Source organism: Chelonoidis abingdonii, chromosome 16 (assembly GCF_003597395.2).
Source record: "Chelonoidis abingdonii isolate Lonesome George chromosome 16, CheloAbing_2.0, whole genome shotgun sequence".
Classification (NCBI taxonomy): Eukaryota; Metazoa; Chordata; order Testudines; family Testudinidae; genus Chelonoidis; species Chelonoidis abingdonii.
In genome coordinates, this window is record NC_133784.1 from 15567487 (window position 1) to 15584907 (window position 17421).

The 17421-nt window shown below is 48.3% G+C and overlaps 1 protein-coding gene across 39 annotated transcripts in view; it reads left to right on the forward strand.

The window, feature by feature from the left end:
• The window catches only part of SORBS1 (sorbin and SH3 domain containing 1), a 297291-nt gene that overhangs the window by 20234 nt on the left and 259636 nt on the right, over positions 1-17421 (forward strand). The window lies entirely within an intron of this gene.

Sequence of the window (17421 nt, forward strand, 5' to 3'; positions counted from 1 at the left end):
ATTATTTGTAAAAATCTCTTGAGTTTTAAGCCAGTCATATGATTTTTGAACACTTGGGAGTTGGCTTAGTTTTCAAAAGTGGTCATCTTAAAAAAAAGACATTCAAATTCTGCATTGGGATGCATAAATTACACTTTGTCATAGAAGACAGACACACAGGCAAATAGTGTCAGATTCAAGTTAATCAAAGTAAATTGAAACACTCCCATTGATTTTAGAGGGCTTTGGATCATGTATTGATTTAAATGCCCTGTTGAGATGCCCATGTTTGAAAATTCGGCCATAAAGTGTTTTCAGTAATAGCAAATGGAACAAAAAAAGGTGCTCACCAAGTCAACTCCTGTATAAATGATTCCCCATTCCATCCCCAAATGATCTGCATGAATGTTACCCTCTAAAATATTTTAGGTTGTGTCCTTTAGTCCACAGATTGCCACTGAAAATTGCTCATGTTCCTGTAATTCTCTGCTCTCTTCAATGTCGTTATGTTGTTACAAAGGGTACAAATGTTTGTTTCATGTTACTTTGCCTTTTACTCTAAGGAAATGGACAAACTGATATTCTCTAAATTCAGGCCTTCCATTTCCCCTGACCTCATGTCTATCCTGAGTAAGCAGATAATCATCCACTGATTTTTCTTTTTTCCTCTTGCTTTATATTGCTGGATTTTGTCCTTCATGCTCTTATTCTGATGTATCTGAGATGCAGGTTATTGGTTAGCTGCTCTTGTAATATATTTCTACACTTGCACTGTGTAAGCGCTGGCATAAAGCGTACACATGGTTCCTATCAGATGTATGGTTCCTATCAGATATATTGTTCAGTAGCAGGTGAGCTGCAGCTCATGATCTCAATTTTGTGAGGCACAATAAGAGAGAGAGCATGGCCCAATATTTAGAGGTGGCAGTTGGAGTCAGGCTTCTAGCTTCTTTTCTCAGCTCTGTTGCTGAACGACTGTGTTACCTTGAACAAGTTGCTTTATTTCTCTGCCACATATTTTATTAGCAGTAGGCAATGCAGCAAGCAGGAAGACTATAGGAAACAACTTTATTATATGGGCTGAGAGGCCAGTGTTACGTGCTGATGTTCTTTTCTTTGTCTAGCAACAGCCCAGCCATGAATCGCATTCTTGAGCTCCTAGTTCCTTACCAGCATGAACTCCCCATGAAACCTGACCCTCATTCTCCAATTCCACCCATCACACTACAGCACTGTTTATCCGTCTGTAGAATGGGAACTAAAACATCTTACTTCCCTCACAAAGCTGGTATGAAACCTGCTTTGGTAAATGTTTGTAATATGCCTTACAACTCTTAGCTGAAAGGTGCTACAATAGCACCAATGACCAGGATAACATAGAATTTACTCATGTTCTAGACTAGAGGAATGAGGGCTGGATTAGGAATCAAGATCTCCTGAGTTCTAATCCTGGTGCTAGTACTGATTATGACTACATTTTCCACTGATTTCTTTGGTGCCTCAGTTTCTGGGTCAGATTCTTTCAGAGGGATTCAGCACCCATAGGAACTTTTAATTTCAGTTAGAGTTGTAATCTCTGACTTCTGAAAATCAAGCCCAAGTCAGGTAACCAGAAATGGAGGTGGCAAAAATCAGTAGTGCTTTTGAAAATTGTGACCATACTGTACATTTCTGGATAAATAATTTACTTAACCTCTATTTCCATTTCTTTATCTATAAAATTGGTGTGATTATATGTAACCTAAAGAGGGTTGTGAGGTTTAATTTGAAATTGCACTATTCTTTGGGCATGTAAAGGATGCTAAAGGTTCTTATTCTTAAATGCAGATTCTGAGTTTTTGCTTTAAAAGCAGAGGGATACAAACACATATTTCAAAGTCTGTCCACATCTAATGTCATGTATTACAAGAGTTTTGTATAGCTAAATGTTTATTGGGATGTGTGAGGGAGGGTATCTGGCACCAAGTAATTTGTTTGAACAACAGAAAGGGAAAGCTTTTACACTGTTTTCTAATGAGTCAATCAGAAATTTTGTGTTCACTTTTACTGGGTCTGGCATTGTTTGGTGGAATTTAAAATAGGTTATGAATGTATTTGTCAGGAAAGATAAACCTGTAAGAACTGTTGCATTCAATACATTTCCTTTTTAAGTAGAAACAATATAAAGAGCTTAATTCAGCACTGAATAAATCTCACTTTTGTTGCACTGATTGTTTAAAATCCTGGGCTGCTCTACGCTGTGTTTGCCTCACACTGTTTATATTACCTAAAATGTCATTCCAGAACAGAGCTTGGCATAGGACTGCAGTGAAAGCTATTTCATTCCATGTATGGACCTGGTCTCCCAAAGCTATTTTAGTGGGCAGCTAGAACATATTCCTTTGTGAGCTGTCATTTTGTTTGTGTTGATGTGTGTTAGACAGTTTGATGGGTTGGTTATGTTCCTCTGAAACGCTGTGCGGTGCGCTTTCCAAGAAGGGGCAGGGCAAGTTGTGGTTTTCATTTTGTTTTGTTAAAACCATATCTTGACATTCTGACCCTGTTAGTTTAACTGGTGGTAGAATTGTCTAAACCTGTCTGTGTTTTGCAGTGGGATCCTTTTAAAACCCAAAGGGCCAGCTCCCCCAGTGGCTATTAATCAGCGCTGACGACAATTGAACTATAGCCGTTTACACCAGTTGAGGATGTGGTTCCAACATTCACAATTCAACCTTCAGAAACTGGGGTATCTCCCTGTACTTAGCACAAGATTGTAAACTGGTGGAGAGCATCAGCTGGTTCACCAATGGAAAGAAAAGACCTTCCATCAGCAGGTTTCTTCCGCAAGGTTTTAGTCTTAGGGCTAAATTATGGCAGTTAGCCACAAACCTCAAACAGGGGACGACACGCTGCCCCAGGAGGAGCCTGCCTGAGATACAATCTCCCCTGCAGCTGCTCCCTGAAGAAGGGTGACGAAGGGGTGCACATGCACCAGACAGTAGGTTGGGCATGGCGCTCTTGTAACCTACACAGCTCCTGGGTGTGGTGTTCTGTCCCATCTAGTGACACTGAGACCACTTAGAGAGAGAAATTAATGAGTCTGCTCCAGCCTTAGCTAATAGCTACATGGCTTTTAGCTCATGCAGTAGAGGCTTATGCATTTAACTGCAGAGGTTCCAGGTTTGATCCTGACTGCGGTCTGTTGGTGTTACACTCTCCCTTATGATTTTTAGAGAAAATTGGTTAAAATGAAGAAAAATAAAGTTTAGATAACGAGGAACAGCATTAAGTACCTCCTCTGCAAATACATAGCCTGGGTACACCCCAGCTGTGTGCCAGCTCCTCATATTCTTGTTCTGCTGTAGTTAGCTAGTAGCTGTTCCTACATGGTTGCCTGTCTTCTCTGAGATTCTAATGGGGCCTTTCTTGTGTTCTGGGGGATTTTCCTTTTGCAGCAAGAGGGCAGTTCTGCCTACCTGCCCGTTCAGCTCTTGGCTGCTCTGTTGAGGCTACCAACTGGTACCAACCATGACGATGGACTTGTGAGTTTTGGAGACTTAGGACCAGATTTTCAACAGTATATGGGGGCCTAAAGATGCATCTAGACACTTAATGAGATTTCAAAAGCCCTAAGCAGGTTAGGCACCCAACTCCCCTTGTAAATCCCACTAGGTGCCTAAATACCTCTGATAAATGTGACCCAAAGATGCTAGGAGTTGAACTGAAAGCATTAATATAGTACCCAGAGATCATGTAACAGCTGTTAGTGGTTTTCATTGGCTTAAGAACTGAGCTAGAGTCAAACTGTTGGTGTGGAGATGAAACACTGGGTATTTGTTACCAATCTCCTCATCCATCCAGCATGTCCTGAGTTACTCTCTTCATTGTTAAGTATCAGAGGGGTAGCCGTGTTTGTCTGGATCTGTAAAAGCAGCAAAGAATCCTGCGGCACCTTATAGACTAACAGACGTTTTGGAGCATGAGCTTTCGTGGGTGAATATCCACTTCATCAGATGCATCTAACGAAGTGGGTATTCACCCATGAAAGCTCATGCTCCAAAACATCTGTTAGTCTATAAGGTGTCACACGATTCTCTCTTCATTGTTGTGACTGCAGGATGTTAAAGAAGACCATGTATCTTAAAGCTGGGGTTGGAGTAAGCATAGGTGCCGCCAAAACACATGCAAGGAGTGAACCATACGCTGGCCCATTCCCCAAAATATCTGGGTTGCATTCTCACATCAGGGCACACCTACTCCCTGCTGAGAAAACAGGGGTTTAGAAGGGACATCAGAAGATGTTAGTGCCAGCTCCATTTCTCCCTTTTGAATGCAGCATCTTTTCCAGTGAATTTAGTGCTCATACAGCAATAATTTTGATATCTAGGTTGATGTTCATTGGGCCAATCAGAGACTTTCATTTGTCCCCACAAATGAATTGCTTTTACCCGTCAGATAGTCTTGTCTGTTTATTTCTAGTCTGATTTCAAATGGCCAAGTGAATGTGCTTCCCCCACAGCCCTTGAAAAACATTTTTATTGCCTAATAGATCTAGTCAAATCTAGAATTCATTGGGCAGTGCAGGATACTATTCCAGTGCTCACGAAAATGGGGGAGAGCCAGCTTGACCAACATTAACACATTCATACTAGGAAGAAGCAAGATCATGCTAGCGTATTAGTGTATCCTTCTCTGGTGCATAGGTCACATATGAAAGTTTATGGGCCTGATCTGTTAAGCAGTAGAGGCTCATGCTTTTAGAGATAAAAGTCCCAGGTTCAGTTCCTGTAGATGTCCCAGTCAGGGCACTGTTATACTTGAAGAAAGAGATGAATAATCGTCAGTGGCAAAATGGAAAACCTGTTACACACTTACACCTTAATTGAATTGGCTTGTTAGTACTGACCCCCCCACACTTGGTAAGGCAACTCCCATCTTTTCATGTGCTGTGTATTTATACCTCCCTACTGAATGTTCCACTCCATGCAGCTGATGAAGTGGGTTTTAGCCCATGAACGCTTATGCCCAAATAAATGTGTTAGTCTCTAAGGCAGGCCTGCACAACTCGTAAAGCAGCGAGGGCCACATTACTCCAAAGAAAACAGCTGAGGGACGAACCCCTCCCGGCCCCGTGGAAACACCTCCCCCCAGCACCTCGCGGCCCCGCGAAAACACCCCGCTCCAGCACCGCCCAGCCCTGCAGAAACAAACCCTCCTTCCCCAGCGCCACCCCACCAAAACAGCTGTGGGCCTAAAAGGAAGGTTGGGGTGGGGAGGTGATACTTGATTTTAAATCAACCAGGGGCTCCCAGCTGAAGAGGTGGCTGGGAGCCCTCAGGGGCAAATTAAAGGGCCTGGGGCTCCGGTGGCTGGGGGAACCTGGAGCTTTCCGGGGCTGGGGCAGGGATTTAAAGGGCCCAGAGCTCCTGCCACTGAGGGGAGCCCGAGCCCTTTAAATCCCAGCCCCACCCCATCCGCTGGAGCCGCGGCTGAGATTCAAAGGGCTCTGGGCTCCCCGCTGCTGCGGGCAGCGCAGAGCCCTTTGATTCCAGGCTGCGGCTGAGATTCAAAGGGCTCTGGGCTCCCCGCTGCTGCGGGCAGCGCAGAGCCCTTTGGTTCCTGGCCGCGGCTGGGGTTTAAAAGGCTCTGGGCTGCCCGCAGAGCGCCGTGTGCAGGGGATTTAGAATCCCCCCGCAGGCCGCACAGTGAGGCTCCGCGGGCCATATGTTGTGCAGGCCTGCTCTAAGGTGCCACAAAGACTCTTCATTGTTTTTGCTGTTACACAGTGACGTTGACAGAAACCCGTAAGCCTATGTTATGCTAATGACACCTCCAATTTCCTGCAATATTCTGCCTCCAAAAAGTAGTTTGAAAAATGAAGGCAAATTTCTTTATTTCTTTGGCTGGGATTTCCAAAGGTACCTAATGCAGTTGGACACCCAGGTCTCATGGGTTTTCAGTGGAAGTTGGGCACCTATATCTCTCAGCATCCTTTGAAAAAATCTCAGCCTTGATCTCCTCATTGGGAAAACGTGAGCTCTTTTCTCGTAATGCTATGTATGGAAAAAACAAAGCAAGCCTCTTCACTACAGCAGTTGCAAAAGGCTTTGTAAACACAGCTGGGAAAATGTGATTATATGTATATATTAATAATAACAATTCATCTCCTTTTAAAAATATCAAAACTGAAGAGTGAGCTGTAAAATGGAAGCCATTTAGATACCTTCTAAAGTATTCTATTGTAGCTTCTTGAATGCATACGCCTCCTTTTGATACAGTAACTTTGGTTTTGCCCTGGGTTGCATACCAAATACAGTTCGTCAATGAATATTTAATTTCTGTTAATGCAGGGACTCGGTTACATAAAGAAAATGCTTTGTGTATGGAAGGCCTCATCTTGCACCAGTATTGCATTGTAATAACCCCACTGATATCAGCTGAACTACTCCTGATTTAAATCGGTCATTCCAAGGGCAGAATTAGCTCTCAAAACTTCAATATTTCTGATAATTTATACTCTAACATGAAGAACCACAACAGATGTTTCTGTAAGTGTAGCCCAAGAGCTTGCATTGTTCTAAAGAGCAAACTCACTGTCTCTGTATAGGTTTGCCAGGTGTCCGGTTTTCGACTGGAATGCCTGGTCGAAAATGGACCCTCGCAGTTCCAGTCAGCACCGCCAACCGGGCTGTTAAAAGTCCAGTCAGCAGTGCTGCAGGTCTAAGGCAGGCTAGTCCCTACCTGTCCTGCCACTGCGCTGTGCCCCAGAAGCAGCCAGCAGATCTGGCTCCTAGGTGTGGGGGACCTGCTGCCCCTGCCCCGAGCACTGGCTCTGCACTCCCATTGACTGGTTCCTGGCCAATGGGAGCTGGGGGCAGTGCCTGTTGGTCACTGGTCCTGCTGGTCGCTTCCGGGGCGCAGTGCGAAACCAGGACAGGCAGGGAGCCTTCCTTAATACTGCTGCGCCGCAGATCGGGAGCTGTCCAAGGTAAGCTGGCCCCCCCAACCGCAAGCCCCAATCCGCTGCCCCAGCTCTGAGCCCCCCCAAACCTGGAGCCCTCTCCTGCACCCCAAACTGCTCATCCCCGGCCCCATCCCAGAGCCCGAAAGCCTAGCCAGAGCCCTCAACCCCCTGCCCAGCCCAAAGCCCCCTCCCACACCCTGAACCCCTCATCCCTGGCCCCAGCCCAGAGCCCATACCCCCTCCTACACTCCAACCCCCTGCCTCAGCCCAAAGCCCCCTTCTACACCCTGAACCCCTCATCCCTGTTAGGGGGCTTATTCATTCACCCTCTCACTTTCCTGGTCCTTCTCGCATGAACAGAGAGCAGCAATACCCGAAGTCCAAAGGTGCAAACAATTCAGTGTTTGTTGGAGTGAACATCCAGCAAGCACGGTTCTAGTTTCCTTCCTTAGTGTCCCCCTTCCCAGCTCTGACACCACAGAGCCTTGCCTGTATCCCTATTCCTGTTTCCATCCCTTGTTCCCATTTTCCCCCTTAGCAAAACATGATTTTAATTCCCCCATCTCCAGTCCCTGTTCCCATTTCCCCCACATCCCCCTTACTTCCTGATTGACTGCAGACTATATAGTAAAACCTGAGTTTTGCTTAGCTACTCCTTAACCAATCACTTTACTGAAATTAAACTAACCAGTCCTAACATACTGTAACATAGTTATTTAACCAATTATATTCCACCACCTTCATTGGTTTACACCAGGGGTAGGCAACCTATGGCACGTGTGCCGAAGGCGGCACACAAGCTGATTTTCAGTGGCACTAACACTGCCCGGGTCCCAGCCACCAGTCCGGGGGGATCTGCATCTTAATTTAATTTTAAAAACCTTATTTAATTTACATACAATAATAGTTTAGTGATATATTTATAGACATATAGAAAGAGACTGTCTAAAAACGTTACAATGTATTACTGGCACACGAAACCTTAAATCAAACCCACATATCTACACCAGCGACACCATCACAGGACCTAACCGGATCAGCCACATCATCACTGGTTCATTCACCTGCACTCCACCAGTGTGATATAGCAATTGCCCCTCTGCATATGTACATCAGCCAACACTGACCGTCTCGACGGAAAAGGATAAATGATACATCAGTTTAGGATGGCAAAATTACAAAACCTGTAGGAGAGCACTTCAAACCTTCCTGCACACGTATAGGCAGACCTTAAGGTGGCCATCCTGCAGGCAAAAAAGCTTCAGGACCAGACTTCACAAAGAGAAACTGCTGCAGCTTCAGTTATCTGCACACATTTTGACACCATCAGCTTCAGGGTGAACAAAGACTTGTGAATGGCTTGCCAGCTACAGAAACAGTTTCTCCTCTCTTGGTTTACCACTCAGCTGCCTAGAACAGGGCCTCATCTCCCTGATTGAACTAACCTCGTTATCTCTAGCTTGTTGCTAGATATATACCTGCCCCTGGAATTTCTACTACATGCATCTGACGAAGTGAGTATTCACCCTGGAGCTCAATGCTTCCAAACGTCTGTTAGTTATAAGGGTGTCACAGGATTTCTCTGCTGCTTTTCTAGAATCCAGCAACCGGCTACCCCTCTGATACTTAATCAGAGTGAATTAATGAGACTTGGCACACTGTCTTTTGAAGGTTGCTGACCCGCTGGTTTACACCAACAAACTTATTATCACAGCGACGCAAAACAATTACAGAGCCAGATCGAGGACTAGACAAAGACATACAAACATACAGAGTAGTGAGGATTTCCAACTACATGTCTTACCAGCGATTAGGGTTTTTCAGCTGTGATCTTTGATACGTGAGTTCTTGCCAGACAGGATGCAATCAAACTAAGTTTCCTTTTACATCTTCTAGGCTCTTCCCTTTCTCTGGAGGTGATAGAAATATCAGGACAGGATTGTATTCCTAACAGCCCAATAGCACCTTATTTCAATGTGACTAGTTTGGAATGTGTGGATGTGACCATGCACTTCCCAGCTTATGGCTGCCTCTGCTGCTTAGCCGAAGAACCAGGCCTCAGACTGTCACAGTAAGAGAAGGCCATTACACAGAGAATGATTTTGTTTCTTTCTTTTATACCTCTATAACTATTTAAGTGATAAGAATACACCTACATTCTTAAAGTATAGGCCTTTGCAGACAGGCCAGAGCCCATATCCCCTCCCACACCCCAACCCCCTGCCCAGAGCCCCTTTCCGCACTCCGAATCCCTCTACCCCAGCCTGGAGCCCCCTCCTGCATCCCAAACCCCTCATCCCTGGCCCCACTCCAGAACCTGTACCTCCTCCCACATCCCAACCCCCTGCCTCAATTCACAGCCCCTTCCCACATTCTGAAACCCTCGGACCCAGCCTGGAGCCCCCTCCTGCACCGCAAACGCCTTATCCCCAGCCCAAACCCAAAGCTCACACCCCGAGCCAGAGCCCTCATCCCCTCCCACACCCCAACTCCCTGCCCCAGCCTGGAGCCCCCTCCTACACCCTGAACCCTCAATTTCTGGCCCCTTCCTGGAGTCCTGTCCCCCAGTTGTGTCACCACACATAATAAATAATAATACAGTAGTCAGGAAAAGGGCTAATTAGAGGCTCATTAAAGCAGGGATATAAAGAGGAGCCAAACATTAGAATGTCTGGAAATTGTTGATATATCCAGCCTCCTTCCCCACTGCTCTATGATCCATCGGAACCAAAAGTGAATTAAGGTTAAATAGAACCTGGAGCCATCAAAACCGAGTACCTGACAAGAATTCTCCCTCCGAAATGGCTTCATCTTCCATCCACTTCTGGTTCCTCAGTGTGCCTCTGGTTGGCTGTTCCCTATGCAGATGCCTACTGCTCTGACTCCCTGCTTAGCCTGGGACATCTGCTTGCATGACGGCATGGACCATGCCTTAATCCCCTTCTCGTTGCAACCCAAACCATAGCAATGAATGGGACTTTAAGGTTTCGCATGAACAAAGTGTTTTGATATGAGACATTGCAACCTGAGAATAGAGCAACATGGTGTTGTGTGACTTTATTAGCTCATCCCTAGGATGCAGTGATCTGTCCTTTTGATAACATGCTTGGAATGCCCTAAAATATTGTATTTGTGTGTTTGGCATCTGTTGTGCCTACTGTAAAGAGCTAAAATGGTGCACGCACAGTAAAAATCCGTCAATAATAATTCACTGTGAAGGGTTTACTCTTTAAACATGAGCTAAAAAGATTTGTGAGGAAATCAATGAAAGGAAATACAGAGTGCAAAATTGCTTTTTGCTCCAGCTGCTTTGTGGTGCTTTTCTCTTTCCAGAGGATACTTTTTGTAGCTCTCTTCCCAGAGAGATGAAGTCACTAACAAAAGGCAGGAACTGTAAGAGAAGAGGCCAGAATCTTGATCAGATACTTCAGTGTGTGCTCTGGAACATTAGATGCTGTGTGTCATGGAAAAAGATTTGTTTTTGTTTTGTTTTTAAAAGTAATCACGGTGAAGAAGATCTATGGCTATTATTCTTTGCTTAGTTTCAAGAACAAGATTCAGACTCTGGGAATAGCGTTTGACTTTATCTTGGAGTTTAAGTTTTCAAGCTTTACTGCTTAGTGCTAAGTCAAAGGAAAATAGTGCAAGTTTCTCAGTAGTTACAGAAGCTTTCAGATTTCTCTCCGAGGCTTCTTCCAGGTCATTCAGCTTTTCCGCTCCTTGACTTATAACAATAAAATGATAAACTGTCTTATACTTGAGCTTGGATCTTGACATGAAGCAGTAGGGAGGCAGCAATGTTATATGGCTTGAGTTTCCACATGGCTAGTTTTTATGGCTGCAGCTCCCTGTAGTCAGGAAAGACAGTTGAAACTCATTTTTAAATTGCTTTATTAAATAAAAATGGCCTTGTTTTTTTTAAAACACAACTACCCATAGATTTTTTAAAATTTATTTTATTTTTCTACTTAAAAATGGATTTGTATGGTATGGGCCAAGGATCAGAGGTCAAACTCAGGCCTTCCAGTGGAGCTTGCACCTGTGTGTAACCTGCCTGAATCTGGCCTACTGTCTTTGAATAGGTGTGAAAGCTGGGAAATTTTCTCTTTAATTCTGCATTTTCTATTGGCTTGTCAGCCAGTTACCTCCCACGGGGCGCTCCCTAAACCCGTTTAATCAGAACCAAGTCTCAGTAAAAGTTAATAGTGCAGAATTTCCTCCATATATGAAGTGGGAACTGAATCAAATAAACTTGGCTAGTGCTTCATTATGTCTGTGCACATCTCTCTCCTCCCTCATCGCTCTGTCACTGTATCAAGGAGGTGTCATAAACAGATAGCTAAGGGTTAATGTTTCTTTTACCTGTAAAGGATTAACAAAGGGAACCAAACACCTGACCAGAGGACCAATCAGAAAACCGGATTTTTCAAAGTCAGGGAGGGAGTTTGGACTCTGGGTCTTTTTGTCTGTCTTCAGCTATGAGAAGTTCTTTCTTCTCTTAATCTTCTGTGTTCAACTTGTAAGTAAGGTAGAAAACAATATAGGCTTTATGTTGTGTTTTGGGGTATTACTGTATGTACTTGCTGGAATGTTTCAAATTGGATACTTTTTAATCAGACTGTTTATTATTTTCTTATAAGCAATAGTCCTTATTGTCATCTTGATGCAGAGTTTATATTCTTATGTCTTTTTTTTTCTTTTTTATTAAGTTTTTCTTTGTAAGACCTTTTGTTGAGTTTTTCTCGTAGGGTGTTAAGACCAAGGGAGGAATCTCTTTGTGTCTGATCTCGAGGGTAAGCTCTGCAGCACCGGGAGTTGGTGGAGGGGGAAGAGAGTAGGATATCTCGGTGTTTCCTTTATTGGGGTTTGTCTCTTTGTGAATCAAGAGGACATGCTTTTGTATTGTGATGTAAAGATAACGTGATACAATACTCGACAGGTATAGCCCAGAGAGGAAGTTCATGCGTGGGAGGGGGGGGGGAGATGGGTTTATTTCCTTTTTGGAGATCAAAGCCATCTGGTCTTGGGTCTCCCAGGGAGGATTTGGGGATGCTACGTGCGAAGGCCCTGATTGCCCTGGGACTGGCGCTGGTTGAGGTAGCCCGCGCAGACAGCCTCGAGGATGATTAAGATTGCGCTGTGCTAATGCGTTCGCGAGGTTCATGTTACACCAGATTATGACGATTAGGCTCGATTTGGCGATCGATGCTCTATCTAGGAGAAAACAAGACTTAGAATATACCTCTGCATTCAAGATGACATACAGGAACTCTTGTATAAGAAGAACTGAATAAACAGTCTGATTCAAAAAGATATCCAATTTGAAACATTCCAGCAAGTTACATACATGTAAATACCCCCCAAAACAACATAAAAGCCTATATTGTTTTTCTACCTGTACTTACAAGTTGGACACAGAAGATTAGAAGAAGAAAGAAGCTTCTCATAGCTGAGAGACAGACAAAAAGACCCAGAGTCCAAAACTTCCCTCCCTGACTTTGAAAAATCCGGTTTTCTGATTGGTCCTCTGGTCAGGTGTTTGGTTCCCTTTGTTAATCCTTCACAGGTAAAAGAAACATTAACCCTTATCTATCTGTTTATGACAGGAGGTCACTAAAAAGATGTTATCTCTAGTTCCTGCACTGGCAGGCAGGGCTAGTGCAAGGATATTTGGAACCCTAGACAAAACTTCCACCTTGCACACCCCATTCCCCTCCCCCTGGAGCATGTATCTAGCAGGCTATATCCATAGATCTCAAATGCTTTACAAAGGCAGGAAAGTTTCATTATACTTGTGTTTCAGATGGGGAAACTGAGGCACAGAGCCACCCTGACTTGCCTGAGATGACACAGTAAGTCAGTGACGGAGGTGGGCACAGAACCCAGGTTCTACTCATTCACAGGTCTGTACCTTTCCATTGAATCCTGCTGCCTGCTTCCCTCCTGAGTACAGTGTTGGGAAGAGGGAAGTGGTCTGCTACTTTTCCCTTGGTCTCTCCACTGCAGCAATGGGGCTGTTGCCGGGTTATTTGATGAGCACGCCCTGGCTCTCTCCTCTGCCCCAAAGCATTTATAACCGAATTAATCTGGAGATAGGTGCGGTCTGTCCTTCAGGCCTGACCCAAAGGCCAGTGAAAGTTTTAGATCTGTGTCTTGGTCACTTGGCAAAGCCGCAGAAGTCCTAACCTATCTGCACATGTCAGCTCCCTCCTCCCCCACCGCCCTCGGCCTGTCAGGCTCTCCAGTGCACCGGGACCTGCCCCTGTCCTCACAACCTGACACCACATGGAAGGCAATGCCTGGCCGGGCCCCGGACTGATCCGCAGCGGCCCCTGTCCAGCCAGCTACGTGCTGGCACCCCGAGGCGGGGACCGCCCCCACCATGCGGCCCCGGCCAGTGGGTGGCTGCAGCTGGGCACCGAGGGATGTGAGCAGGTGGGCCCCCCCGCCCCGCTCACTGGCTGCTCCGGGGTACCCTCCATAAGCTCCAGGTGGAGCTCGCCCAGTTTGGGCTCGGGCTCGGGCTCACGGCTCCGAAGGTGCCGGCGGCGACATGGCCTGTGAGTTGGGCCAGGAGCCTGCACGAGACCGACTCCGACACGCCATGTGGCCCTGTCCCCAGGGTGGACTGAACCACCACAACATCTAGCAGGGAATATAGGGCTGCACTTCCCGTCCTCCCCCGACTGGAGAGATGGTATTGCCTGCAGAGCCCTGCACTCAGCTGGTTGCTGCTCTTTGAGCACTGCTTTTTGGTGCCCCCAAATCTTGGTGCCCTAGGCAGCCACCTAGTTCGCCTAGTGGTTACACCGGCCGTGCCGGCAGGAGCTGTAGCTGAAAGTTTCTCTTTCTAAAAGAGTTAAAAGCAGATCCACTAAAGACTGGGGGACACCTCCTTCGCTGGTGTAGATCTGCATAGCTCCACTGCAGGCAGGATTAGGGTTGCCAGGTGTCCAGTTTTCGACCAGGCTGTTAAAAGTCTGGTCAGCAGTGCTGCAAGGCTAAGGCAAGCTCCTTGCCTGTCCTGGCTCCGCGCTGCGCCCCAGAAGCAGCCAGTAGTTCTGGCTCCTAAAGGGGGGCAAAGGGATCCGTGCGCTGTCCCCACTCCAAGCACTGGCTCCACATGCCCACTGGCTGGGAACCACGGACAATGGGAGCTGGGGTGGGGGTGGGGAGGGTAGTGCCTGCAAGTGAAAGCAGCGTGTGGAGCCCCGTGGCCCCACTCGCCTAGGAGCCAGATTTACTGGCCACTTCCAGGGTGCAGCACTGACCCAGGACAGACGGGAGCCTGTCTTAGCCCTGCTGCGTCGCTGGCGGGGAACCGCCCAAGGTAAGCCCGTGCCCCAACCCTGAGCTCCCCCCAAACCCAGTGCCCCTTCCTGCACCACAAACCCCTCATCCCCACTCCCACCCCAGAGCCTGCACCCCCAGCCCAAAGCCCTCACCCGCTTCCTGACTCCAACGTCCCTGCCCCAGCCCGGAGCCCCCTCTCGCACCCAGAACCCTTCATTTCTGGTCCCATCCTGGAGCCCACACCCCCAGTTAGAGCCCTCACCCCCTCCGACACTCCAACCTCCCGCCCCAGCCCAGTGAAAGTGAGTGAGGGTGTGGGAGAGCAAGCCACCGAGGGATACGGAATGTAGTGAGCAGGGGTGAGACCTTGGGGAAGGGGTGAAGATAGGGTGTTTGGTTTTGTGTGATTAGAAAGTTGGCAACCTGAGGCAGGAGAGCTATGCCAGTTTACACTAGCTGAGAATCTGGCTCTGCACTTCTCATTTATTGGATGTACCTTAGAGAAGGGAGGGGCCCATCGAGCAGATTGCCAGTTTGAATTCTCCCTCTCCATACATGATCCCTCTGCTGCTTGGCGTCTGGAAAGATCCTTCATTCAAGCCTTTGGTTAGGACTGATCAATAAATAGTGGCTAAAGCATCAATATAAACAAACTGCTTTTGTCATGCTGGCCATGCCTCAGATGAACTGGGCAGAATAATAATTATTTGTTAGTATTACAGCACTGCTCAGAGGCCCTGATCTAGGATCAAGGCCCCATTCTACTTGTTGCTAGACATATATATAATAGCAAGGCAATCTCTGCCCCACAAAGTTTACAGTCTAGCCAGGTGTTGCTATGAAAATGCATTTTGTCTGCTGGCAAAGGAAAATGTCTTGGCTTATCTGTCTAGCCAAGGGGTGGAATGAGGAAATGTAAACTTGGGAGAAATTGGAAAACATTTTCACTTAGTTTTAGACAATAATACTCTGTAGCTTTTCTCAGTGACACAGGCTAGTAATTTACATATTCTTCTTCGAGTGGTTTCTCATATGCATTCCATTTAGGTGTGTGCGCGCCGCGTGCACAGCCGTCGGAGAAACTTTTTACCCTAGCACACCGGCGGGTCGGCTGGGCGCCCCCTGGAGTGGCGCCACCACGGCGCCGCATAAATAGCCCAGCCGACCCGGCCACCCTTCAGTTCCTTCTTACCGCCCGTGTCGGTCGTTGGAACAGTGGCCGTGCAGTTTAGCCTGACCTCCACATTCTTCCCTAGCTACTCGCTTATTGCTGTTCTTTGTTAGTTAATCGTTTTGTTTACATAGTTAATTAGAGTTGAGTAAAATAGTTAGTGTAGTTATTAGTTTTGCGGGGTCGGGGACTTTCCCCTACCCGCGCCCGGTACCGAAGCCATGCCTGGCTCGCCGGGATTTAAGCAATGTTCGGCCTGTAATCGGCCGATGCCGACAGGGAAGATCCCCCCACGACTCCTGCCTGAAATGCCTGGGAGAGTCGCACTTAACGTCTAAGTGCCCCATCTGTAAGGCATTCAAGCCGCGTACCCAAAAGGAGCGGAACTTTAGACTCAGACAGCTCCTCATGGAGCGGCGTTGACACCGGCACCTGAGTACGAGCCAGCAAGCGGATGAGACCGCTCCCCCGGCACCGTCCACGTCCGGTACCGGTAAGGCTCCTCGGCACCGGCAGCACGCGACGCCGAAGGCAACTCCGCGCCGCTCCCTCTCTCCGAGGTCGACGTCGGCCAAGCCTCGGACGGACCCTTCTGCAGCCGCCCCCGAAGCTAAGACTAACCGCCTGAGGCAGACCGCCCGGCACCGACCCGGTGCGGCGCCACCAAATCCGCCCCCGTTGACTCCAGCCCGTGGGCCGTCGAGTCCGGCGCCGAAAAGCTCCCCGGCACCGGCCGCGGTCGAGCTGGCGTTGCCTTCCACACCGGAGACATTTTCGGCAGCACGAGACCTGATTGCCATCACGGAGCCGGCACCTCATGTACCTCCGGTACCGCCAGTTCGTTTGACCCTCTCCAAGGGCAAACCGCCTTTTTCTCTCGGCCGCCTCCACCACTGCTCCGGTCAATCGCTCCAGATCTCGGTCTCCTCGCCGCTCCTCTTCACTGGCACCGCTCCCAATCTCGGCACCGTTCACCGCGGCACCAAAAAAATGCCCCCGATGGCGGCACCGTTCACCGCGGCACCGCTTCAGTCGCGGCACCGCTCCGAGTCGCGGCACCGTTCACCGCGGCACCGCGTCACCGCGGCACCAGCCACCACTGGCACCGAGTCTCCTGAGCACGGCACCGCTCCCAATCGCGGCACGGCACCGCGGCACCGTTGCTCCGAATGTCGCACCGTTCTCCATGGCACCGCTCGCGCTCGGCACTCTCGCTCGCCCTCTCACCTCGGCGCCAGTCTACAACCCGCTCCCCGTCCCGCTATTCGCGCACCGGTCGAGCTCCCGGCACCGCCACGCAGGCCGATTCTCCGTTCCGGCGCCAGTAACCGCAAGCTGTTTGAAGTGACCTAAGGCGAAACATATGAAAAATCCCGGTTGTTCCCTCGTGAAGACTTAGATGACGTAACCCGGTCGCAACATGTCCAGTGCCGTCAGTCACACCTCGCGCCGCCTCCGGGCCGTCCGTCAAGACTCCGCTCTAGGCAGGTAGCACTATAGCGGACCGAGACGCTACTTCCCCGTGGGACACAACACATACTCGCCGCACCCGACCTCCCGCCAATAAAAAAGAACAAGCACACGCCCAAAAAAAAACAAAATGCCCCATGTGGACCACCCCCCTGGGCTACCATCAGGCCAGGGTCTCTGGTTCCGGCCCCTGCACCGCTCCACAACGTAGGGCACACAGAGCCTACCATATCCGTCTCCCCGGAAGACACGACGGACATACCATACCTCTCCACTCCCGAGCTTGTACTACAGGACCCAAGGGACGAGCCCTGCCGAAGACCCTCCTTTCCGGGCGATCCTCCCTCCTCTTCACCCGATGAAGCTGCGTGGCGCTCCTCTCTCAGGGCCCACGCCGACGATCTTGCGAGCCCAACCAGGAGCTCCTCGCCGGGCGCCCCTTAAACATAGACCCGCCCGTGGAGGATATGGCGAGGGTGACGACCCGTTGGTCTATTCTGGCTGCGATGCCTTCCGACTGGTCAAGCCCTCCATTCATGAAAAACTAACAACACTACGATGAGCC